The sequence below is a fragment of the Idiotropiscis lumnitzeri genome, chromosome 14 (genome assembly GCF_059441095.1).
Source record: "Idiotropiscis lumnitzeri isolate Australia: NSW breed Sydney's pygmy pipehorse chromosome 14, RoL_Ilum_1.0, whole genome shotgun sequence".
In the NCBI taxonomy this organism is placed as follows: Eukaryota; Metazoa; Chordata; class Actinopteri; order Syngnathiformes; family Syngnathidae; genus Idiotropiscis; species Idiotropiscis lumnitzeri.
The window spans coordinates 4,502,358-4,528,313 of NC_142404.1; positions in this window are offsets into that span (position 1 = coordinate 4,502,358).

Genomic DNA, 25,956 nt, shown 5'->3' on the forward strand with positions numbered 1-25,956 from the left:
ATGTCCAATCAATCAATCAATCAAAAATAGATAACTTGCTTGTAAATTTACTAATGATTTGTTTTTAATCAAACCGCTCTTTAAATTTATGAAGCTGTGCTGATCTCTGTCAAAGGTTGCTGCAGATTTTTGCCCAAACCAAGTTGTAGCATTGTTAGCAAATTGTATATATTTTCATTTTGACGATACCTCACAAATGATCTTTTATTTATAACAAAAACGAGACCTGGAATTGATTAAAAAGTTCTGTCGAATTTAAGACCCAGAATGAATTTTATTTAGAAAATTCTGGAAAAGGTGGTGCACATGCAGTTCAGATCTTTCTTGGATGAACACGTCATGTAAGTTTTCCAGACAGGTTTCAAGAAGATGAATAGCACGGAGTCAGCCCTGCTACAAGTTTTTAATGATGTCCTCCTGTAAAATCACAATGTCTGTCTTGTCTTGTTGGATCTAACTTCAGCGTTCGACACGGTTGACCACAGTATTCATCCCATTTGTTTACAGAATCAAGTGGGCGTTAGTGGAAGTGCTCGAGAGTGGTTTAGATCCTATTTGGCTGGCAGGACCGTTTGTGTTCGCCTAGGTTGCTCTGAGTCCCACTCTGCCTCTCTGCCATATGGTGTTCCATTGTTTTGGTTCTCTGAGCTCCTCCACCCCAAACGCACCTGCCCACTGTCTCAGGTCTGCGGACCAAATGCTGCTGGAAGTGTTACAGCTCCAGCTGTTGTGAAATGCCCGATACCAATGAAGTTGTATTGTCCATCCATCTATTATCTGTTCCGTTTCTCTTCACAAGGGTTGCGGGGGTGCTGGATCCTATCCCAGCTATCTTCGGGCAGTAGGCGGGGTACACCCTGAACTGGTTGCCAGCCAATCGCAGTGCACACATAGACGAACAACCTTCCACACTCATACCTAGGGGCAATTTAGAGTGTCCAATCAACCTGCCATGGAAGTTTTTGAAATGTGGGAGGAAACATGAGTACACGGAGGAAACCCACGCAGGCGCAGGGAGAATATGCAAACTCGACGCAGAAAGGCCGGAGCTGGAATCGATCTCACGACTTCTGCACTGTGAGGCCATCGTGCTAAGAAGTCGGCCACCGTGCCGCCCAAGTTGTATTGTATTGTATTGTAAACAAAACAGGCAACATTCTAACGTGCTATTGGTTTTAAAGACGTTTGACGCGTCCCAACCGAGTCAGCAATAGCGAGGAGGTTCGGAGCCAGAAAAGCCTGCCAACCATTGCATATTGCTAGTCATACTTGAGATTTATCTAAAATAACTCATTTTGAATGTGCTGTAAACTTTCAAACCGGAACTAAGTGCTTCCAGTTCGGTGAACGAATATATAATAATATCATGATTCAGTTCACTAAAAAGCACCATCATGCCCATCACTAACTCGCATTACTTACTGGTGCGTGTGCGGCAGGCACATCCATGCATTTGTTAGATGTAGAATTTTTTTTGTACTTAAGCACACACTAAATTTCAGTTGTACAAATAAAGATAAAGATAAAGATGTCCTTTATTAGTCCCACAATGGGGAAATTTGAAGTGTTACAGCAGCAAAGATATAGATCACACAGAGTCGGCGGCGTAATGTAGCCGTTAATGTATAACATTAGCAGCAGACATTCATAAAAAGCATGCAAATATACACAGTATAAAACGTATCTAGTGTAAGGAAACACTCCTAATGCCTGTCCATTATACAGAGGGGGAAACACTGTAATGATAAAAACTACTGAATGATTGAAAATACTGCAATGATAAGGATATTACAATAATAAAAGTACTGTAATGGTGAGAGTACTGAAATGACAGGAAAGTACTGCAATGATAAAATATACTGCAATGATAAAAGTACTGTAATAGTAAAAGTACCGCAATGATAGGAAATACAGTAATTATAAAAGTACCGCAATGATAAAAGTACTGTAATAGTGAACATCCTGCAGTGGTAGAAATACTACAGTGATAGAAGTATTGTAATAAGAATACTGTAATGGTAAACAAAATACATCATTGGTCGATGTTTAAGTACACCCTTGGCTGAAAGTACAGGAGTAGTTAATATTGCATCCTAGGACTGCACAGTTGCACTAATGCCCTCCTGTTTGTAGGCCTGACCCAATGTTCTTGTTAAAAAGTCTGACAGCAGTCGGCAGGAAGGAGCGGCGAAATCTCTCTTTGGTACAGCGAGGGTGTAAAAGTCTGTCACTGAAGGAGCTGTAAAGTGTTCTCAGAGTGTCATTGAGTGTAGAACTAGCTCTCTTGCTTTTTCCCTTCAGATGGCGGCGCGCATAGACGCAGCGGCTCACGGCTCTCCCTCCCAGTGCTCCTTATTGCTTTTTATTTGTGTTTGCTTGGTCTTATTGGCACCAACTGAGGCACAGCATCGATATACCCGCCAGAACATCGTGGACATTGGATATGGATGCAAAATAACCATCACAGAGGAATTTTGCTATGATCGCACAATTCCTGACGAACTGGCGAGGCCGCCCGGCTCACCGTGGCTTGTCATTGGGACCGGGAGGCGGCGACGGCGACGCAGAGAGAGGAAGCAGAAGCGGAGCTGCAGGTCCGGTGTCTTGCTACGGCTGCGACGGCAGCCCCACAGGCAACCACTGCCGAGTCTCTACCTCACCAACGCCAGATCCATGGTCCATAAAATCGACGATCTGGGATTACAAATCCTGGGAAACCGCTATGTGCGAGACAGCAGTCTGATCGTCATGGCTCCACGCCAACGTCCCTGACGCTAGCATCCAGCTGGCTGGGCGCTCGCTACATCGCGCGGATCGGACGAGGGACACCGGTAAGAGCAGGGGCGGGGGGCTCTGTGTTTACGTGCATGAGAACTGGTGCGGCGATAGCACGATCGTTGAGAAGCACTCTTCCCCCGACATCGAGTACATGTCTGTTTAATGCCGGACTTATTTTCTCCAGAGGGAACTAACGGTAGTGATCGTCACAGCTGTTTACATCCCTCCCGACGCTAACACTAGCGCGGCGCTCTCGCTACTCGCGTGCGTGATCAATAAACATCAGCGGGCCCACCCTGATGGCGTTCACATAGTAGCGGGGGACTTTAATAAGGCCAATTTAAAGACTGTACTCCCAGAGTTCCACCAGCATGTCAAGTGCCCAACAAGGGGAGACAACACTCTCGACCATGTGTACTCGAACATCAAGCACGCATACAGGGCCCTCCCACTCGCCCCCCTCGGCCAGTCAGACCACCTGTCCTTGCAGCTCGCACCTGCGTACACCCCTCTCAGGCGCAGATTCAGGCCCACCACAAAGACTGTGAAAACCTGCCGTGATAACGCCATGAGTGAATTACAGGACTGCTTTCAAGGCACCAACTGGGACCTCTTTGATCATCAGGACCTTGATGTTTACACACATTGTGTACTGGACTACATCAAGTTCAGCATGGAAACTGTGTCCCTAAACAGGACCATACGGACCTTCCCAAATGCGAAGCCCTGGATGTCCAGCCAGGTCCGCTCTCTCCTCAAGGCCCGTGACGCTGCCTTCAGGTCAGGCGACAAAGCCCAGTACAGGGTGGCTTGTGCTGACCTGAGCAAAGGCATCAAGCTAGCCAAGGCAAACTACAAGAGGAGGCTGGAGTCCCACCTTGCCAGCAACAGACCACGGGAGTTGTGGCAGGATCTACGGAGCATCACCAACTTCCGAGGCAGCAGCACGACCTCTGTAGACCCGAGTGCATCGCTGGCAGAGGAGCTTAACTGCTTCTTCGCTCGCTTTGACTCGCCCCAACCGTCACACCCCGTGCTTCATGCCTCAACTCCCTCCCACTCACCGTAGAGGAACACGATGTGAGGCGCGCGCTCCTGTCTATTAACCCCAGGAAAGCTACTGCTGGCCTTCTACCACTCGTCCATCGAGGGCCTGCTGACGTACTGTGTCTCCACCTGGTACAGCGGCTGCACTGAGGCGGACAGAGTGAGGCTCCAGAGGACAGTCAAAACAGCGCAAAGGATTATTGGCTGCCCTCTCCCCTCACTGTCGGACATCTACACCACCCGGTGCCTCAGAAGGGCTCTCAACATCGTCAAAGACAATACCCACCCAAACTCACACCTGTTCGACGTGATGCCCTCTGGCAGGCGCTACAGGTGCATCAAATCAAGGACCAATAGACTGAGAAACAGTTTCTTCCCAAGAGCCATCTCCATTCTAAACTCACACACACACACACACACACCCCCACCCGCACCTTGCAGAACAGCAACGTGATGTGTTTTTATATACCCTATTCAGTATTATTTTCCATTGCACTAACTATTCTCTTATTTATCTAATTTATATATTTATCTGAATTATTGTTGTATTGCACTGGAGAGGGGAGCTCTCTAATCTCGTTGCACACTTGAGTACAATGACAATAAAGGGATTTCTGATTCTGAATACCAGGCAAGGTCCTCAGAGCATGTGCCCACCAACTGCCACATGTTTTCTGCAGGGTCTTCAACGGCTGCCTGGCTCAAGCAGTCATCCCCTCCTGCTTGAAAACCTCCACCATTATTCCTGTCCCCAAAAAGTCACCCGCAGTCCTCCTGAATGACTACCGTCCAGTTGCTCTCACGCCAGTCATCATGAAGTGCTTCGAGAGGCTGGTTCTCCAGCACATCAGGGACTGCATTCCTCCCACTCTGGACCCCTACCAGTTTGCATACCGGGCTAACAGATCCACTGAGGACGCCATCAACACTGCTCTGCATGTTGTGCTGGGCCACCTGGAACGACAACAGAGCTATTCTAGGATGCTCTTCGTGGACTACAGCTCGGCATTCAACACAATCATCCCGGACATCCTCGTTGCCAAAATGGACATTCTCGGCCTCCCTGCCCTGACACGCATCTGGATTAAGGACTTTCAACAGACCCCAGACTGTGTTGCGTGGCCCCTACACGTCCTCCACCCGTACGCTGAGCACCGGTTCCCCCCAAGGATGCGTGCTGAGCCCTCTCCTATACGCCCTCTACACCCACGACTGCAGCCCGGCCCACGGTAACAACACCATCGTCAAGTTTGCTGACGACACGACAGTGGTCGGTCTGATCTCGGAAGGTGACGACACAGCCTACAGAGAGGAGGTCCAGAGACTGACGGCTTGGTGCGAGGACAACAGACTGCAACTCAACATTGCAAAAACAAAGGAGATCGTCATCGACTTCAGGAGGAACAAGACGGTGCCATCCCCCCTCAGCATCGAAGGCGTGTGTGTGGAGAGGGTCCACACGTTCAAGTTCCTGGGAGTACAGATCTCCGATGACCTTTCTTGGAGTCACAACACCATAGCAGTGGTAAAGAAGGTCCGCCAACGTCTGCACTTCCTGAGAGTCCTCAGGAAATTCAACCTGGACAGGAAGCTGCTGCTGGCCTTCTACCACTCGTCCATTGAGAGCCTGCTGACATACTGTGTCTCCACCTGGTACAGCGGCTGCACTGAGGCGGACAGAGTGAGGCTCCAGAGGACAGTCAAAACAGCGCAAAGGATTATTGGCTGCCCTCTCCCCTCACTGTCGGACATCTACACCACCCGATGCCTCAGAAGGGCTCTCAACATCGTCAAAGACAATACCCACCCAAACTCACACCTGTTCGACCTGATGCCCTCTGGCAGGCGCTACAGGTGCATCAAATCAAGGACCAATAGACTGAGAAACAGTTTCTTCCCAAGAGCCATCTCCATTCTAAACTCTCACACACACACACGACCACCCTTACCTTGCAGAACAGCAACGTGATGTGTTTTTATATATCCTATCCAGTATTATTTTCCATTGCACTAACTATTCTCTTATTTGTCTAATTTATATATTTATCTGAATTAGTGTTGTATTGCACTGGAGAGGGGAGCTCTCTAATCTCGTTGCACACTTGAGTACAATGACAATAAAGGGATTTCTGATTTCTGATTCTAATTTCTGATTTTTGATAAGTGAGGCCCCAAGGTAAGGAGTCACACCAAGTGGGTGTTCCCTCACTCATGATAACTCAGACAGATGTTTTTTAATTTTCTGAAATGTGTCTGAAACATGGCTTTGTCTGGACAGAGCAGTGATTGGCGGTATCTTTTTCATCCCTGAAATTCTTTGCTAAAATCATCAATGCTAAATCCTCTTTCAGCTGTATGCTACGTCTTTATTAGACTGTTGTGGTAATCCATCAAAGTTCTGGTGAATAATCAAAATGCTCTCAAAGAGCCCCTTGTCATCGTTCCTTCATTGCTGTCCTGCGAAGCTGTTCCAAGAGCTTTCTCTCCAATTCTATAAAAATGTGACACGCTTATTAAACACTTTGCTACCACGAGCTATAGATTCCTGAACCTAGGCCACCATGTACCAATCAACAAGTCCATATTTATGGATGTCAACAAACACAGAACACTTTACTACAGCTGGGATGTTCAATGCTCTTTGCAATTAACTACTGTTAAAATTTTCTTGCGTTGTAACGAAAATAGAGGTCACTTGTCAGAGTGTAGCTAATTAAATGCAACTTGGGAGGAATGTCTGCATTACTGCTGCCTACTTCTAGGGCACTACAAGTTTTGGATGACGAAAAGACTTGTTGAATCAATGTAAAAGTATAAAGGGGGCTACAATAAAATAGATTGGGATTTTTTTTAAACAAAAAAGAGTTTAACACTTTGACACAAACAAGCACAATTCACTCTTGACTTCTGTATATGGAAAATGATTAATAACCATTCATTCTCTTCTGCTTTACCGAGGTCAGGTTGCAGGGGCAGCAGCTTAAGCAGGCAAGCTCAGACTTCCCTACTTCCCAGCCACATCGTCCAGCTCTTTCAGGGCAACATTGTCTCTCCATTGTGTCCTGGGCCATCCTTAGGGGCCTTCTCCCAGTGTGACATTCCTGGAAAAACTCACAAGGGATACGGCCAAATGGCATCCTGACAAGATGCCTGAGCCACCTCATCAGGCATCTCTCAATGCGGAGGAGCAGCGGCTCGCTTCTGAGCCCCTGCTGGATTACATAGCTACTCACCCTATATCTAAGGGAGAGCCCTGATACCCTGCAGAGGAAACCTGTTTGGACCGGATGTATTCGGAATCTTATTCTTTTGTTTAGGACCCACAGCTAGTGACCACAGGTGAGGGTAGTAATGTAGATCAACCGGTAATTTGAGTGCTTCTCCTTGAGAGCTAACGCAGCGGGTCCATGTCACAGCAGACACTGCACCGATCTGCCTGTTGACCTCATTCTCCATCCTACCCTCACTTGCGAACGAGACCCCAAGATACTTGAAGTCCTTCACTTGGGGCAGGGTTTCATGGAACAGGGACTGAACAGCCAGATCAGGGGGATCGGCACCCCATATTCCCGAAGCACCCCCCACAGAACTCCCTGAAGGACACTGTCGAATGCCTTCTCCAAGTCCACAGAACACATGTAGACTGGTTGGGCGAATTCCCATGCACCCTTGAGGACCCTCCTGCCAAGGGTATAGAGATGATCCATTGTACCACGGTTGGGACGAAAACCCCATTCCTTCACCTGAAAGATGGAGAATTCAACTTCTTGATGGATCCTCCTCTCCAGCGCTTCTGTATTAGTATTTTCCCCACCGACTCACAACGTCCTGAATTGAGGTCAGCAACACCCCATCTCCACAATACACAGTGTTAATAGTGCACCGTTTCCCTTTCTGAGATTCCGGCTGGTGGACCAGAATTTCCTCACCGCATAAATAACACCGTGTCCACCAGTGGGTTTGGGGATTGACGCCACAACGCGTTGTGACCACCCTACAGCTACAGCGCCGATCGTCTGCCTCAACAATGGAAGCACGAAACATGGTCCACCCGGCCACAATGTCTCCTGCCATACACCCGCCCCCATCATCCAGACCTGGCTCCAGAGGGGGGCCCCGGTGACCCGTGTCCAGCCAAGGGAAAATGTAAACCAATACTGTTGTTCGTCATGAGGGCCTTTTGAGCCTTGGACCTGTTTGCCATGGGTGACCCTGTCAGGGGCCTAAAGCCCCATACAACTTAGCTCCTAGGATCATTGGGACAAGCAAACCACTCCACCATGCAAAGGTGATCACTCATGTTTAATAACTAATACTGAAACATACAACACACAGTACAAGATCTATGCTACAGAAAACCTAAATTAATGAAGAAAAAAATGAATAGCGTGTATAGAACAGAAATAAATGCCGGATTGTCACGTGTGGTGGTTTCATGAATGAGAACCCAAAATTCAAGTTAGTTGGAAATCTGAGTTGTTAGTTGTAGCGGGACTTAACAAACCAAAGAAAAGACAGAGAGCAAAAATAAAGATTCCCAGGAAGCAAGGGGTATTCAAGCAGAGAGATCTTTCAGAAGACGTTCTGTTAAGAGACATGTGGAAAAAGAGAAATGGGAAGTCATTTTTCTCTTCATAAAGCCTGATATGCAAAGTATCCACCCCACAGCTCAAGTTTCATGTGAGACTCAATTCTTCATAGCATTAGATTTAAGTCTATTGAATGTTCTTTAAAAATCTTTTTGCGGTTCAAAATTCATATCTTTCATCACGTTCATGTGTCATTTGAACCCATCCAAAGTTCATGCATTCATATGAATTTGAGACTACGATATTACATTGTGCTTATCAGTACACAATGACATAAAGACTTACCACTCTGACAGGCTTGACATATTCAGTGACAAATATTTATGTTTGAGAGACGAAGTACGCGTTTTGAGAAAGACGATGGCTTTAGCAGGGGAACCATGATGGTTTGTTCTTTGTACATATTGTTTTGAGGAATGCAGATACTTTTTTGCTATATCAATTATGGACTAAAAATGTACCAAAGCAACTGTGAAAAATTTTAATGACTTCCATGATGGTCTTACAGCCTAAGCTATATTTGTTAGTGTGTGTGGCTGCAGTCTCTTGTGGTGCATGTGTGGGAGCGACTGAGTCTATGTAGGATCTCTGCGGAGACTGTGGTGGTCAGCAGTGATTGGTTCAGGAGGTGGAACTAGCCAAGTGGGAAGCAGGAAAAAAAACAAACGAAAATATATGGTAGTATCACTACTGGGGCTCCTATGGAAGGGGTTTCACAGAAATGAATCTCGTCCGCTTCAGTAAAGTAAGAAGCAGATACTACAAGATACATTTAAAAAAAAAAAAATCAATTTTATATGTAAGCCTCTCTCTAACACCAGTGATTCCCAACCTTTACTAAGCCAAGTCGCATATTTTAAGTTTGAAAAATCTCATGGCACGTCACCAAACAAAAAAAAGTGGATAGACGTCAATTACATACTTTCTCCCATCTCTTTGAAATGTATTTGTTGTTTGTCACAACAAAACGGTTGCATATATTGATGAATAAAGATTCATTACTTATGATAAATACTTAATTTCTACAGTACTTTTGTAGTCCTCTGACCACACTGTCTACAAGGACACACACACACACATACATATATATATATATATATATATATATATATATATATATATATATAATGACCTAAGAAACATACATGCACACATATTAGTTAAACACAACACTATAATGATCCAAAAATCTGAGGTTGGGCACAGAACATATTGGTGAGGAGCCATCTACCCCAGGACAAAATCATAGGCCACTAGCATTGACCCCCCACAGTGCAGCACCATAGAGGACCAGGGCCTTGACCCACCACAGCTACCGGTGCAGAAGGCTCCCTTTGGAAACTTGAACAATAATAAAGTATTACTAAAAGTTAATAATCAATCAAATCAATATAATTAAAATGATTTTATCAACTGTCACTGAATTAAAACTGTAAAAACGAAAATGATAAAATCAAAACATAAACAACGGCCCTAAAAATATAACAGTTGTAATACGATAACTTGCAATAAATAAAAGTTAAAAAATAGAAGTAAAATAGAAGCTCAGAAGAGAGTTTTTAAAAACAAAAACATTGTCATGTGTCGCAGCATAATTCCACGGCAGGCGGTCCCACAACGGGAGGAATGCTGACAGGCTGTGAGAGTGTGTCCCTGACTTTAGATGTAACTCGCAGGCCAAAATCTGACATTAACACCACTTGAAACAGTTTATCAAGCAGCTACATTTATATTATATATATATATATATTATGTTCCATTCCAAGATGGCGGCGCGCATGGACGCAGCGGCTAACAGCTCCCCCTCACAGTGCTCCTTTTTACTTTTTATGACAATAAAGGGATTTCTATTTCTATATTCATTAAGGGATCACTGTCAACTGGGCCACAACATTGAGAAGAGAACAACAGTGTTTACTGTTTTAAGCCTTTTCAGTATAATCTACCTACTTATTGAACATATTTGCTGACTTACAAATTATTCATATAGCACACCTACAGTAACAATTCCCTTTGCCTTTAAAATGCTGTAATGTTTAGAATTTGGGTAGAAAAAAAAACATTTGTTTATATTTTGCGCCATTCAAATGTCATAATATCTTGTCATGTCTCAAGATGGATGTATTGATTCCCTGTAATTATTTCAAGTATTTTATTGTTGACTCCCTTCTTTGTGAATGTACTATTTAAATTGTTGTTTTGAAATGATTAAATTCCCAGTGTTTTCACCTTCAATTTGCATGTTATAATTATTTTAATGGATCGCTGAAGTTAAAAAAAAATTAAATGATGCCCTTTTCCACATAAGGCCTGGATGAGCTACAAACCTGAGCATCACCAGATCTAAAAGCAGTATCATGTGCGTTCAGCAATAGGAGAACTTCTTTATTTCTCTAAGGCTTCTGATTAGGGAATGTGGTGGTGCTTTTGAAGGTGGTGACACTGTTGATGTTAGTGTTCATATAGTGCAGGACAGAAGATGCATCTATGTGGGAGACCGGTGTAGCCTGACACACACTGTGTTTCCAAAACCAGAGCTGAAGAGCAGAGTCTTGACACTCTGGCCACACATTAATTGTCCTCAAAGGGGGTTTCACTTGTCTGATGAGTGGTGTATATTTAAGGAGAAGGAACAATGAGAGGTCGTCAGGAGACTTTGTACGAACAGTTAACCAGTCTCAAGTCATCAATCTTCATGATACATGTATTTGCAAAAAATACAAAATAAATAAATAAATGGTACTTTGATGGTTTTAACCCTAATTATTTTGACAGAACACTCACTTTACAAGGCCCTATCTTGTTCGTGATTTGACTGAAAATGAACAAAAGCTGTTTAATTTGATCTACAGAAGACATTACTCGGCCAGGCAGACATATACATGGAGCATGCGATCTTGTTCTTTTGCTCACAACCCATAGGTGACGGTGAGAATTGTTTAATCGCTTAATGTCTTTTTCATCCCAACAGACCAATGCAGACTTTGCAGATCTCAATATACTTGAAACCCTCCACTTGGGGAAGGATTTCATACCCGACCTACAGATAGCACTCCTGCCTTTTTCCAACTGAGTTCCAACGGCATTAGATATGGAAGTGATGATGACGCCACTAAGGAGTGATTAAAACACATGGAGACTTCGACCGCAGAGATAGGACCAGAGTTCCCAGACTCATTTTCCTCATAGAAAGGTGTGCCGTTCAATGTTTTGGTTTCCTGCTCAAGGACAATACAGGTGCGGGGTCCAGGAGACGTTGGCAGTAAAGAGGCTGTTGTCGAATGCTCTCTTTTGTTTAGTTTTTGCCTACATGCTTCTGTTGGTCTGTATGCTGAACTCGGGTCCCCATGAAGCCAGGGAACAATTTTAACTGCTTGGCCACGGCTGCAAAGCTCAGTCTGTGTAGGTCTCTGGACATTCACTAAAAGTTTGCTTAGTATGTACATACAGACAAAATGTGCGCCTGCACAGTGTGAAAATCTTAGTCCTAGTGAGGTGTAATAGAAGTTAATGGCGTGTGTCAGATCTACGTAAAGGTCCATTACACAGGTGGAGTATGTTAATCAGATACAATGGTCTTACCCACCACCCCGTTTTTAAATAAAAAAATACTGACATCTATTTGCTGAGACAAGAGGATGCAGCTGATTGTACTTGGAAGCGTACAGCCCTAATATCCAGAGCAATATTTACACAGTTTTCCACTTTTTCAAGCCCAAACCATTCCCATATGTCCTGTCTGACCGGTGGAATTACACCACTGTGTAAGATGTTGCTGACTTACATCCTCTGCCATGTCAGCCTTGCTTCCTTTTTAGTGTGAATGAGGATAAGGGGCCGCTGCCACGACTAGCAGCTTGTCATGATGATTGGAAGGTAAAAAAAAAACAAACACTTCTTTTCCCGGGTTGAATCACACACCCGTGCTGCAGTTCCTGCCTGAGTCTGATTTATACAGACCTGAAGGCAGACACGCACATGGACACAGGAGAATTCAACACACACTGTCTGCCTTCATGTGGCATAGATATATAAGCTGAAAATCAAAAAGCAGGCCAATTCCCAGGCAAGCCTTTGAGTGTTAAGTGCTTTCAGCCGGTTGGATCCAATTTCATTACAACCAATGTATATTTTTAAGGGGGCCAAAGTCTGGACACACTGGTGGAGTGGAATTTCTTGGAATGTGTTGATAAAAAAAAAATGTATTCATGTCTTTGAGAACTTGATTCATTTACTAGTGGAGCTGCAGTAGTGGAAGAAAACAATCACACACACTCAAACACAAACCAAAAACTTAACATAATAAATTAATGGAAACAGAGGGGTTGTGTGAGGGGATGTTCCCTCTGAGTTGTTGTCCTAAGTAGCCGGCCGAAAGGAAATATGTTGACCCGTTACAGTGTTTAGGGGTGTCGCAACACCTCCCATAATCTCAGAGAGAAAAAAAAGTTCACAATGGTCTACGAATTTACAGGTTTCCTGCTTGGCAGAAGACAGAGGGAAGCCTCATTTACGAGCTCGGAGAGAGACGTCAGATGGCTTGATTATCAGCTTTAAGAGAAAAAAAAAATCACTTTTAAAAATATTTCATCAACAATGAGATCATGCTCCGTGCATTTTCATAACAATAAGCCGCAAAAACAAGTTCTAAACCCTTTTGCTTTCCCTCCTTTTGTCATGCCAGTCATGCGAGAAGGAATGGTCATCGATTACACACGGCACGCTACATGTGTAACACTGTGTGTGAAAGTTGAAATATTATGATTAGTTTACAAATCAGTAGGTCCGGCTCCCCTGCTCCACTCTGTAATTGGAATTTCCTTTGCATCCAAATCATGTAGAATGTGAAATTTTGCCAGGTATCGTCTTTGGTGTCACAGTCTTGCTTTTCCTGGTAAAATGCCACAGAGTCTTGCATTATAACATGTTTTTTCACAAAAAATGTGAAAAATACACAGCTATTGCTAGTGATGAGCAAATGAAGTTTTTATGAACCACTGAACCATTTGAAGCAATCTGTTAAAAATGGATTGAAGCTTCAAAGCTTCAGTGATTATGACATCTGGTGGCGAAAAAGTAGAACTGCAGTCAATACCGTAGCGGCTTTTAGACAGTAAAACATTAGTATACACACACGGAAACAATGATTGTATACCAAGTTCATTATACTAAAAAATATTGTTTTGTGTATTGAGGCAGCTTTTGAATAAATAAATAAAAAATCAAGCAAATGGCTCATTCTTTGTTTAATGTCATTTCATTATTTTCTCCTGAAGTCTTAAGTAAACGAAAGTGAGAAACTGTTATGCTAAGAAACCCAGAATCATATGTTCACACACTAATGTATAAACATTTATACAAACACCACGTAACAAAAACTATAGCACAGATAAAGTATATGCATTTGAAAGATTTTTACTTAAGAATATTATATTTTCCACTGTCTTTGGATTTAGACGTTTTCTTTTTAGGGTTTACTAGAGTTCATTTAGAGAATGAAGCAGTTATTGCTTCGGACGTCACAGGTCACGTGTTTCTCTCAAGACTGAACGGAGCGTCGGAACAGTGTTCCGAGGCAATTTTATTTTCGGGTTTGAAAGTGCGCTGGAGCTTCGGTTTCAGAGTGCCCATCACTAGCAATTGCACAGCCTTAAGTCTTTGTTTATATCCGTCGCAGCCTGCAACATGTCTGCCACAATCCACATTAAAAAGAAGTATATGAGCGCCATTTAACAAAATGATTAAAATATTTACTTAGCACAGACATTTCAACAACGTACAAGCACAAGGCAATTTTTTTTTCAGACATATAAGGGCATGAACGGCCCTGACTGCTTTGATGTGAAGACATATTTTGAAAGAATGGCATTCAAACCGATTAAAAGTTGAACGTTTCTTAACAGTAACAGCACAGTGCCCTAAAGTGCCTTTGTGTGTGTTGCCCCCCAAAAATATTTGGTAAATAAAGTTCTCTCACACAGCTATTGTTGTCCACATATAATCGTTAATAATCAGGCAACTAAGTTCCATTCTCTGGTCCTGCTGCTGCTGGTATGAGCCGAAGCATGAGGTTAACCCCGATTCATGCGATCCATGAGTTCAAGAAGCCTTTCGCCCCTCTTCCGTGATATGTGCCCGTCATGTTTTTTTCATGTATATCCATCCCGTTTTTTGCGCCGATGAAAGTCCAGTGGGGCAAAGGTTGTTAGCAACAAAAAATATTCCCCCCAAAAATGGGTAGTTTTTCTGGTCGAGCAGATGAAAAAATGTTCACACTGTTACTGACTTGATTTTTTGGGGTGCAAAACACAGTGATGGCAATTGAAATACAAAAAATCCCCTATTGCAGAGGTAATGTAGTAAAGTTATACCAGTTCCATTTCAATCATTCATTGCCGATTTTGAATGTAATAGATGCCCCACAGTTATGTTTGTAACAGTTATGTATTTGTTTTGTAATTTGTTTCAGTAATCTTTGTTATGGTACAGCAACAATGATTCGTGGAGTGGAGTAAAATGGAAGTTAAAAAAACAATTATACCTATGGTGGAAAACAAACAAAAATATTAATTCAATTTTCTTTTTTTTTTCTGGTTTCATCTATCTGGAGCTGCTCGTATTGCGCAACTTCTTATGAACTGGTCTTCTTTTGCAACTTTACACTTGGCAAAGGTTTGCACTGATGATAATGATTACTGTAATCCAGATGGCAATGTTTCTAAAAGTTTCAGTTATTCATATCATCACAACACAATGTGGATTATATAAGATGTGCCAGAAATTCAGTCAGATTATTTTATTATTCTTCAATGAACTGACAATTTACTACACATTTTATCATCATGAAAATCAAGAAGTTCCAAAAAAGAATATATAAAGTTGAAATTGTGCTTTTTTTTTTTTTTGATGGAATGTTTTTTCACTGATCTGTTGCCTGTCTGTGCACTCTCCGACTAATTTAGTAACATTAACACACCTTAACAACCTTACTTTGTACCAACGATAATGGCCAAAATAACTCATCAGCATATTATTAGCAATTATCTCCATGTGAACATTCAAGGTTACTGAGGCAATTTAATATGATATCACAAATGTCAATGCTTCTGTTTATAGTGGGCCCTTTTCCAGGAAACTCTGGCCACGTGGGGGCAAAGGCTTTTATGTGTTAATGGATGTTGATGAAAATATAATTTATGATGATAGTAATAATTCAGGTACTCATTTTTTTTACACATGACAATGCCGTCACGTCATATCCATGAAATGAGATTGAAAAGCCTCGCCTCAGCATAAACCCATATACTGCATTTCTACCCTCTATCGAATCGCCCCACGGTAGAAATGTCCCGACATTGGCAAGTTACTTCCAAAATGTAATAAATTACATGTTACTTGCATTTGAATGTGTATATATATATATATATATATATATATATGTATATATATATGTGTGTGTGTTTCTTTACATTATTACTTTATTTGTAGATTAACTCAGTTCCTCAAGTTTAAGTTACTTTTTTACAAGTATTTATTTATGATTGTGAGGGTTGCCTCTTTTCATAGCTGACTCGATAAGTGAGGAGGAAAGCGGCACTTGCTTCAACAGTATTTGATTAAAGTTGTGTCAAGGTCCTAAATTTCTAATGCATTACCAGACTGAGTAACTGTAATGATTTTTCCAAGAAATTGAGAGTAACTCATTAATTTACTTGGTTTCTGCCAAAATGTAATATATTACTGTTACGCGTTACCTTTGTAACATGTTACTACCCCCAACACTGTTTATAATGTCATGTAAATGCTTACACAAAAACCTTTATTTGGCCCCAAGAACAGTATCTTATTTTTTATTTAAATTTATTAATGCAAAGTATAAAATGTGTATTCATTTAGACATTTTGGGGAGTATTGAAGGGTTAATTCTGATTTACATGGAAATCCGGGTTATATCGCCAGCGTAGTAATGGAACTATTTTGTAAATCAAGGACTTCCTGTTTCGGGGAACCTCGAATTAACGCACCCGGAACTAATGGACTCCGGATGCCCTCGCCCCAAGCACCAGTGAACTAAATTGGATAAACTTTTGAAACTTTTCAGACACTTTCAAGCTTTTTCAAGAGAACTGGACACAGTGGACTGCATTTTTAGGCCACGAAAAAAAGTGCAAAACAATAATTGTGAACTTTAATGGGGTTTTTTTTGGGCCTGAAAAAAAGTTCTTCAATTAAACAGACTATCTGCTCTAATTAGTGATGGGTCCAGCGACACCGAGGCGTCGATGCGCGCGCCGAGCTTCCAGGGCAAACCCCGTGTCGGTGCGCGTACTGCTTTGAGAAAGTCACGTGACCACTACCAGAATCGTGTCGACACAGCGGTCGCGCGCCAAACTGTGTTCATAAGGACGCGCATCTGTCAACAGGATGGACGCTCAAAACAAGCATCGAGTTATTGGCGCGTTACTTTGCATTAAATATCCGCAAGATGGAAGACGTCACTGTTGATGCGCACTCAGAGGTGCAGCGCTATATGTCAGCAGGACACGTTGCACGTACGGAAGACCCGCTCTTATACTGGAAGTCCATGGAGGCAACGTTCCCTCACCTATTCATATTAGCCACACAGGCGTTGTGCACACCGACCTCTTCAGTGCCTTGTGAGAGGATTTTCTCAAAGGCGGGGGAAATTGCCTCAAAAAAGAAATAGACTGAATAACAAAACGCTGGAGAAACTAATTTCTTTTGAATAAAAATCTTTCATTACAATGAGTCCATTGTCATTCACAACACTTTTACTTGGGCATTCAGACAGATGTTCTCTTAATCTATTAACTGCGTCTCGAATATCAAAGATTTTTTTATGAAATTGCGTGTATGTAAAAATAATGTGAAAGCAAATGCCTAATCAGAATCAGAAATCCCTTTGTCATTGTACTCAAGTGTGCAACGAGATTAGAGAGCTCGCCTCTGTGCAATACAACAATAATTCAGTTAAATATATAAATTAGATAAGAGAATAATTAGTGCGATGGAAAGTAATACAAAATAGGATATATAAAAACACATCACGTCGCTAGTCAATGGAATTGGATAAAATTAGTTTGACAGATCAGTGTCAGATGACCCTGTCAAATGTTTCCTGCAAGTCCACAAGGTGTCAGTATTCAGCAACACAGTGTCAACACAGTGTCAATACATTGTGTCACTGTGTCGAAACGATACAGGATGCCTCATCTACCCATCACTAGCTCTAATGAACAACCCCTTCCCCTCATCAGTCCTTTAAATCGAGGTTTCATTGTAATTTCATTGAACTGAGAATACACCATCTGGGCAAAAAATACCAAGCACAATTTGCACCTTTATTCCATTTTCTTTCTTTACTTATTGCTGTACTGAAGGTTGGTAACCCAACTAATGCATTTCAAGAAAACGTTTGGAGGCATTTGAATTATAAATAATTGTTATGATGGCTCCCTTGAGGTGATTTCCCAAATGACCCCACTCACAATTAACATTGGATTTACTGCATGCTTCAACTGACACAATTCCAATTTTTCATTTGTGCAAGAAGCATAATTAATGTGGCGTTACCTTCATTTAAATCTACTTGTTATTATCATTGTTAACTTATGTGTTACAGTTGGCTGCCTCATGGTCACATTTGTTATAATGTGCAATTTGGGCATCTACACATGGGTTATTTTTCATGTTTAGGAATGTGTACACAGTGATATCAGATATGTGCCACTTGAATGGCAATAGGAATTTGATCAGAAATGGACACATGGACATGTAATTCCAGCCTGGCAACTTGCTTCCTGGATACTTGAGCCCTTGAGCAAGCCATGGTCCCACACATTCTCAGCTCAAGAGGGACAGCATTTATTTATTTTTTCATCTTTCTTTTCATGCCCGCATGTATATGGATTGGGTCTGAGTCTGTGTGGTGTGCAATACAAAATATATACCAGTTTTTAGTTGAATTACATGCTATATCTCAAACAAATACAGCAAACTTTTCATACTTTATTGGAAACCTTTGGGCTATGTGACTGCCTGAACGATCACATGCTGAAGTGTGTTTGGTTCCTGATGTCTGTGAGTGCACACCCACTTGTTTCTTTGAGTGTGTCCACCTGTGCTCATATGTGTGTGTGTGTGTGGGTGTGTGTGTGTGCGCACAGCAAAGATTAATTAGTGTGCAAGAAAGCCCACTCAAAGTTATTGTGAGGTAATTGCTCTCAGCTGCACATTCAGACACATGTCATCAGCCCAGAAATCAGACAGAGTTGAGATTTACATTCCAGAGGTCCACTTCAGACTGCTTAAAATGATGAGAAAACTCCTTGGGAATGGCCGTGTAGCCACTTACTTGTCCACGTTGGTTTGAAGTTTACCTTTGGTTTTACGTCTTACTTAGAAGCACCACTCGAGCTAATGTCCATCTGGACCTGTTAATTGTTAAAATAATCTGTAGACAAGTCACTTTTGTACAATATCATATCATTAAAAAAGTACAGTAACTGATTTCTCTGTATAGAAAAAAATAAACGAATAAATCATTCACAACTAGATAATGAATTTGATGAATTTGACAAAAACATAAATAAAATAAGACAAGAAACAGTAACATGGTGTGTGACACTCACAATGGCCCTCATTTACTAATACATGCAAAGGAATTTATGCGTATATGCACCAGTTGAGCATATATGCAAAATTACCGTTAGTTTCACGACAGGTGTGTAGAGGCCCATTTTCTACACACAAGCGTATATTAGTAGTACATTAATGAACCTGAATTACATCTAAATGGGCGTGTCCCCAACGTCCTAATATGCATAACCCAGGGGTGGGCAAACTTTTTGATTGGCAGGCCACAATGGGTTCTAAAATTTGACAGAGTGGCAGATGACAAGAGCAGGTGGATTGGTAACCTCACCTCATCGGGGAAAAAAATAAATATAATTTTTAATGAAAGTGAACAAAAGCATTACAACAATATATATATATATATATATACATATATATATATATATATATATATATATATGTCTTTGTAAAACCACAGTATTTAGAAAATAAAACATTCACAAGGTTTATTCATTCCATTTTTTTCAAGTTTGGCGGGCCGGATTGAAACGTTCAATGGGCCGCATACCTTGGCATTTTAACTGCACCGGTGTCATGGTCCGTTCTTGTCATGCCTTGTGTTGTTATTGTCTGCGCAGCTGACGTGGGGGCGTTCCCTCCAGCACCCGTTTCTGTCTTGTCGTCACGGCTGGAGAGACGCGCCCACCTGCCACGCACCTGTTGCCCATTGACTTCGGTGATTACTATGCTACTTAAACGCGCCGCGCTGACGTCTCAGCGTCGGATTATTCCTTTGCTCACGTTCATGACCCAAGTGTTGATTCTCGATTCCTCGTTGTTTGCCTCACGTATTTCTCGATCTCGTTTCTGGTTAATGACTCCGCTCTCAGCCTTTGTCCTTCTCGGTCGCGTCCGTTCCTCGATTGCCTTTCCTTATCCTTTGGTGGTAAGCGATTTTCGTTCCGTTCTGTTCCTTGCCTTTTGCAAGCGATTTTGGTTTCGTCGTTATTTTCCTGGTGGGGTTTTCCACCTGCGTTTTGTGTTGCACTTTTCGGTATGGCGTGATTGTAGTTATAGTTATAGTGTACAATAAGAATTTTTGTTGTAATAATAAATACCTTTTATTAAGAACCCCACTTCTCTTTGCCTGCGTTTGTGGAGTCCCTAAATTGCTTTTCCGGCGGCTCTGGAAAAGCAAACCCCAACAACCGGAAAGTAGTGATATGAAGGTGAACCCTTCTTTCCATATCTGCATATATTAAACTTTTCAATCAATTCAATCATCTTTACCCCAAAATACAGGAGTCTGTATACAATATTGTAGTTATGCTATGTTGTAATGTGATGTTTTTTTCCGGTGGATATGATAAACAAGATACTCTAAATTTTTATTGACTCTTGCCTATGGTTACCATTTGGTTCTCATCTTCCAAATTTATTTAGGTTAATTTAGGCAGTCCAAAGCTCCTTTTTTATTTTTAATAATTGACCAATCTGCTGCTCACCGTCCCCAGGGAGCACGACATTAGATTAAATTTCAGGCCCACGTCAGGCAAATTTAGGGCAGTCATGTAGACGGCTCCTGAATGCACAGGCTGGAAGGCTGCCGGTCTGTGTGTGCGGGCATGCAAGTGTGTCTGCGTATGACTCTGTGCGTGCATGTGCAAAGAATTGTGCATGCCCCTGCCCAAAGTTCTCAGCCTTGCTGCATGCTGAGAGCCCATCTACATTTTCATTAGGGCCATCCTGCAAGAGCCTGTCGGGCGTAATTCAGAATTAATTATGTGGCTTATTCTGGTAGTTTTAAACAGGGCTCCCATATGAGGCAATGTAAAATCAAATGAATTATGTTGTGAGACAGAAGTCGAATTATTAAAATTAACTAGTCTAAACTAGTTACATAGAGTGCTTAAAACAGGGCATGAGCAAATGTTCTTAAAATAGTCTACACAGTAAGTATGTTGGAAATTGTTTCAGCCCATGTACACACATTGATGAGATGTTATTACATACCTGTCTATGGAGAAGGTATAAACACATGAAATACTCAAGTGTTGTTTCATAATAAAACACAACAAAACAATGTACCACACCTTGTTGAGTTAGCCAAGTTAGCATGCTAAAGTTTGCGTGCTAATGCGCTAATCGCTAGCTAACGATTGTGAGCTAATGCGCTAATCGCTAGCTTAAAGACTAATCATAAGCACATATCATCACATGCCGGAATGTAAGTACTGACATATATCGCAGAATACTTATAACATATACATACAGGCTGTGCTTGGCTCAGAAGACGAAGTGTGCAGTCGATCATCATAACGTCACTGTATGTCGCTAAACGGGAAGTGCATTGCGCAACAACATCTGGTTTGGCTTTCACAATAACAGATATAGCTTTACAAAATAACGCACCTCTGTAACGATGGAAACATATAAACAATATATGGCTCGTCAGAAGCCAGAATATATATATATATATATTTATATATATATATATATATGCTCCCAGGTGCCCATTTTAAGGACAGAGGACATGAAGCTTTTTAAAAACTCTGCTTGCGGGACCTCGTCCGTCGTGTATGCGACTTGAGTTGAAAAAACAAACAGGTTGCATACTGCTGATTTGTTGCTACCCACTGCACAAGGAACCAATCAGATGTTGTGGGCAGGCCGATCTGCTTCTGCAGGCAGGGCCACCAGCACAGCGAGAGAGAGAGAGAGAGAGAAGTGTGCTGCAATGAGCCAAAATAAACCAATAAACTTTAATTTGTCCGCCTTGAAATAAAAAAAAATAAAAAAAGGCCTATGCAGATAATCGGCCCAGCCGATAATGAGTTGGTTACCCATGGTACCGCAGTTTAATATTTGGTCCTCGATTTCCCACGCCCAGACGAAGGTCACAGAGGCCCCCTTAGCGATCTGACCCTTGGCTACAGAAGCTAGCTCTAGAGACATGGAAAGTTCACCTCTGGTCGGGCAGCAGGCCACGCTGGTGTGCGAGGTTGAGAAGTTCCGACTGGATACCTCAACACATGGCATTGGGCTCTGATACCAGTCTTCTTAAGAGTGGTTGTACACTCTTCCACTCCGGAGTTGCCCAAGGAAAGAGGCGCAGAGCAGGTGCGAGTGTACTTATTGCCCCCCAGCTTGATGCATGTATATTGATGTTCACTCCAGTGGAGGAGAGGGTAGTCTCCCTCTATCACCGCGTGGGGGGAACGAGTTCTGATTGATGTTCGTTCATATGCACCAGATCTGGATTACACATGGTTATATTTTAAACAAACATTTATCAAGCTAATCAAATGAACAGTCATCACACGGATTACAATGACTACAATGTCTGTATATTTAAACAACATTAGTTCATGACCGAACATTCAAAGTCTCACACAAAGGCTAGGTCTCTTCCCAGGGTTGCTATGAAACAATAAGTGCCACTTACATTATTAGAGGCTGCAGCTTCTCACTTGGTGCAAAATCTTAGGTCGAGCCGCTGATTACAAATAATCATCTCCATTAGATGGAACTTAATTAAGGAGACAACAAGAGCTGATTGCCTCTGCCTCCCGCCGATGCTGTTATGAGGATATCAATAGAAAATGAAGAGTGTCATTAATGCTGATCAGACCTAAATGAGGGTGTGAGTAGTTCTTTCAATCAGCATATTTTACATTAATGCAAATGAAAGATGACATTCTGTATGTATCAAGATAAGCAGCACAACTGAACATGTCACTGTATTTATAGTAAATCTTAATGTAATGAACGTTTTATAGTTTACAAACTTGCCTCATTCACCCCAAGTCAGTGTGTATTCAGAGAGTGAATTGTTTTGTAGAAAGAGTTTCATGTGTCCACATAAACTAAGAAGGGAAAGTACTAAATTTCATCAACTGTTTTGGTGCAGTTCTTGAGGCCAGGGTCTCTGGTCCCCAATCTTTTTTGAACCATGAACCAGGTTCACGTAGCCATACTGTATTTTGACCACTATTATAGCTGCTGTGCAGCGCGACACACAAAGCCCACCGTTCTCCATCAAAGTTGCCATACTGCATAACGCAGTTTGTTGGGAAGTTGGTGGGGCACGAGCGACTGGGTTCAACTCAAGCAACGAATCAGAGCATGAGAAAAAAAATTGAGCCCTGTCAAACTGCTCATAAAAATGTTTTTAAAAAAGAGTGGCATATCGAAACATCATGGTAGAAGCACTGAAATCTGTACCAACAAGCTTGAAGACAGATATCTGGAAGTTTTGGGGGTTTAAAAAACACAAGCACAGGAATGAACTGACACATTGTGAAAGAGTTACAGGAATGTGTTAATTTTATTTAACAGCCTCCATTGTGGCTAGAAGTGATTTATTATTTATTGTTTATCGAATCGTGCCCTAGTGAATCGAATCGATTTCGGAAATCGGAATCGATACCCAGCCTCTCTCTCATTTATTAACAACTTCTCATAACATAAATATTGTGCAAAGTGAATACATTGAATTCTAGATGTTCTGTATGTAGTCTGCCCAACTTGACTCCACCCAAAGGTCACTCGCCATACAGCAGGTGGAAAACAAAGACTGACAATGTGGTTCAGAGACGTAAAATGTTTCATCGATCAAGCAATATTTAACAACTTACCGACACCAACTTTCCCTTCTAAAAAAAGGGCGGACTACCACCCCCGGTCTGCCAATCCAGAGGCACTGGCCCCGATGTCCAGCAATGTTGGGGAGGTGTGTCAACCATGACAGCCCCATAATATCCATAGCCTTTAGGAACTCCAGGTGGATCTCATCCACCCGGGGCTTTACCACAGAGGAGCTTGTTCACCACCTCGGTTATTTCAACGCCAGAGATAGGTGTTGCCACCTTGGAGTATTCAGGCTCTGTTTCCTCAATGGATGTTGTGTCGCTGGAATTGTCAAAATATTCTCCCCACAGACTCACAAATGTTCTGAGTCGAGGTCAGCAGCACCCCATCACCACTACAAACGGTGTTAATTGTGTACTGCTTCCCAATCCTGAGATGCCATATAATGGACCAGAATTTCCTCAAAGCCTTCCGGAAGTCTTTTCCATGGCCTCACCGAACTCCTCCCACATCCGAGTTTTTGCCTCAGTGGCCGCCGAAGCTGCATTCCGCTTGGCCAGCCTGTCGGTTGCCTCCAGGATTCCCAGAGGCCAAAAAGCTCGAAAAGGTGGGTACTCTGAACTGATGTTTAGCGTATAAGCACAAACAACAGTCCGGACCCTAAACCCTGAACTGGTTGCCAGCCAATTGCAGGGCACACAGAGACAAACAACCATCCGGGCACACACTCATACCTAGGGGCAATTTAGAGTGTTCAATTGGCCTGCCATGCATGTTTTTAGAAAGTGGGAGGAAACCGGAGGAAACCCACACAGGCACGGGGAGAACATGCAAACTCCACACAGGATGGCCGGAGCCGGGATTGAACCCACGCCCGATGCTGTCTCTCACTGTGAGGCCATCATGCTACCCAGTCGGGCCACCGTGCCTATATATATATATATATATATATATATATATATATATATATATATATATATATATATATATATATATGTAAGTTTATATGTATATATATATATGTAAGTTTATATGTATGCATAATATATACACACACATATGTAAGTTTATATGTATGCATATATGTGTTATGTAGATATTCATATTTATGAATCGCCTACTTGTGTATTAACAATGTGGATAAGAGTTAGGACTAGATCAGTTTTTCTACTTCCTCCAACTCCCTTTGAAAATGTGAAAGATATGTATTGATTTTTTTCTTTGATTTTGTTTTCATGTCTTTTATGTTGCGTTTAGGATGTTCAAAGAATAAATCAATCAATCAAAATGTAGTTGAAATGACATAATCAAGATCGGATCTGTGCAAAAATGTAAAGTGGAGACAAGGAAGTGGTTTCACACAGGTAATGAGAGGAAGCTGACACACAACTGGCTTTTGCTTATTTGACAGGTCAAAAGTCAAAAGCACCGAGGTGTAGGTGGTATTTATTCCATTAACTGATACACGCCTTGCTGATAACCTGGGGCAAAACAGCCGTCTAAGTTGCAAATGTTAGTGTTTGGTCGAAGGAAGGGGCCACAAAGTTAGAAATATCTTTCCTCCCATCAAGCTTTAGTGACAAGCAAGAGTTGCCTCAAGGCAAAAGCAAAGCAATAGTTCATGGGTGACATACTGTCGACAGTGTCACACAAAAATTCTTTTTATGCCCTTTTCTCCCCCTCATAATATCATGAAAGCCTTTCAGTGCATGGTCGCTGGTGAAAAGCTTTGAATATATCTTGTTTTGTCTTGGGTTACATGATGAGAACATTTGATGAAATGGTCAGTAAAGTGTGGTTTTGATTACAAAGAATGAAACTGAGGAAATCCCAAAGTACCTCGTTCCTTAAAATATTTCTAGATTTCAATTACAATTAATCCTGAAAATAATTTTTGTTGCTGTTTCATGTACAGGACTTCCAAAACAAATCCAAGTGCTTATGCCAGCTGTGTCCAAGCAACACCTCGAGGCTATTTGCCGCCTGCCATCCATTTTGCACCGGTCCGTGTCATTTACTGATTTGACATTGCCCCAAAGGTGAATTAAAAATAAAATGCGGATGTGGGCAAGATGAGAATGGAGAGTGTCAAAAAATATGCACCACTACAATTAATAAATTGTTGTTTTTTTTGCTCTTTATATATCATATTGTCTTACTAGATATGTAAAGATACAAAAAAAAATAATTACGACTAAAATAGTAAAAATAATAATGTGGTGAATAAATAAAAATGTTTCATCCACTTTCTGCTCTGTGACAAGGTCCGACTTATGAACATTCATGACCCTCAAGTAAATGTTTTAAAAATGGCCAGCTTACTTCACTGACTATTTTTACATGTAGTCAATATTCG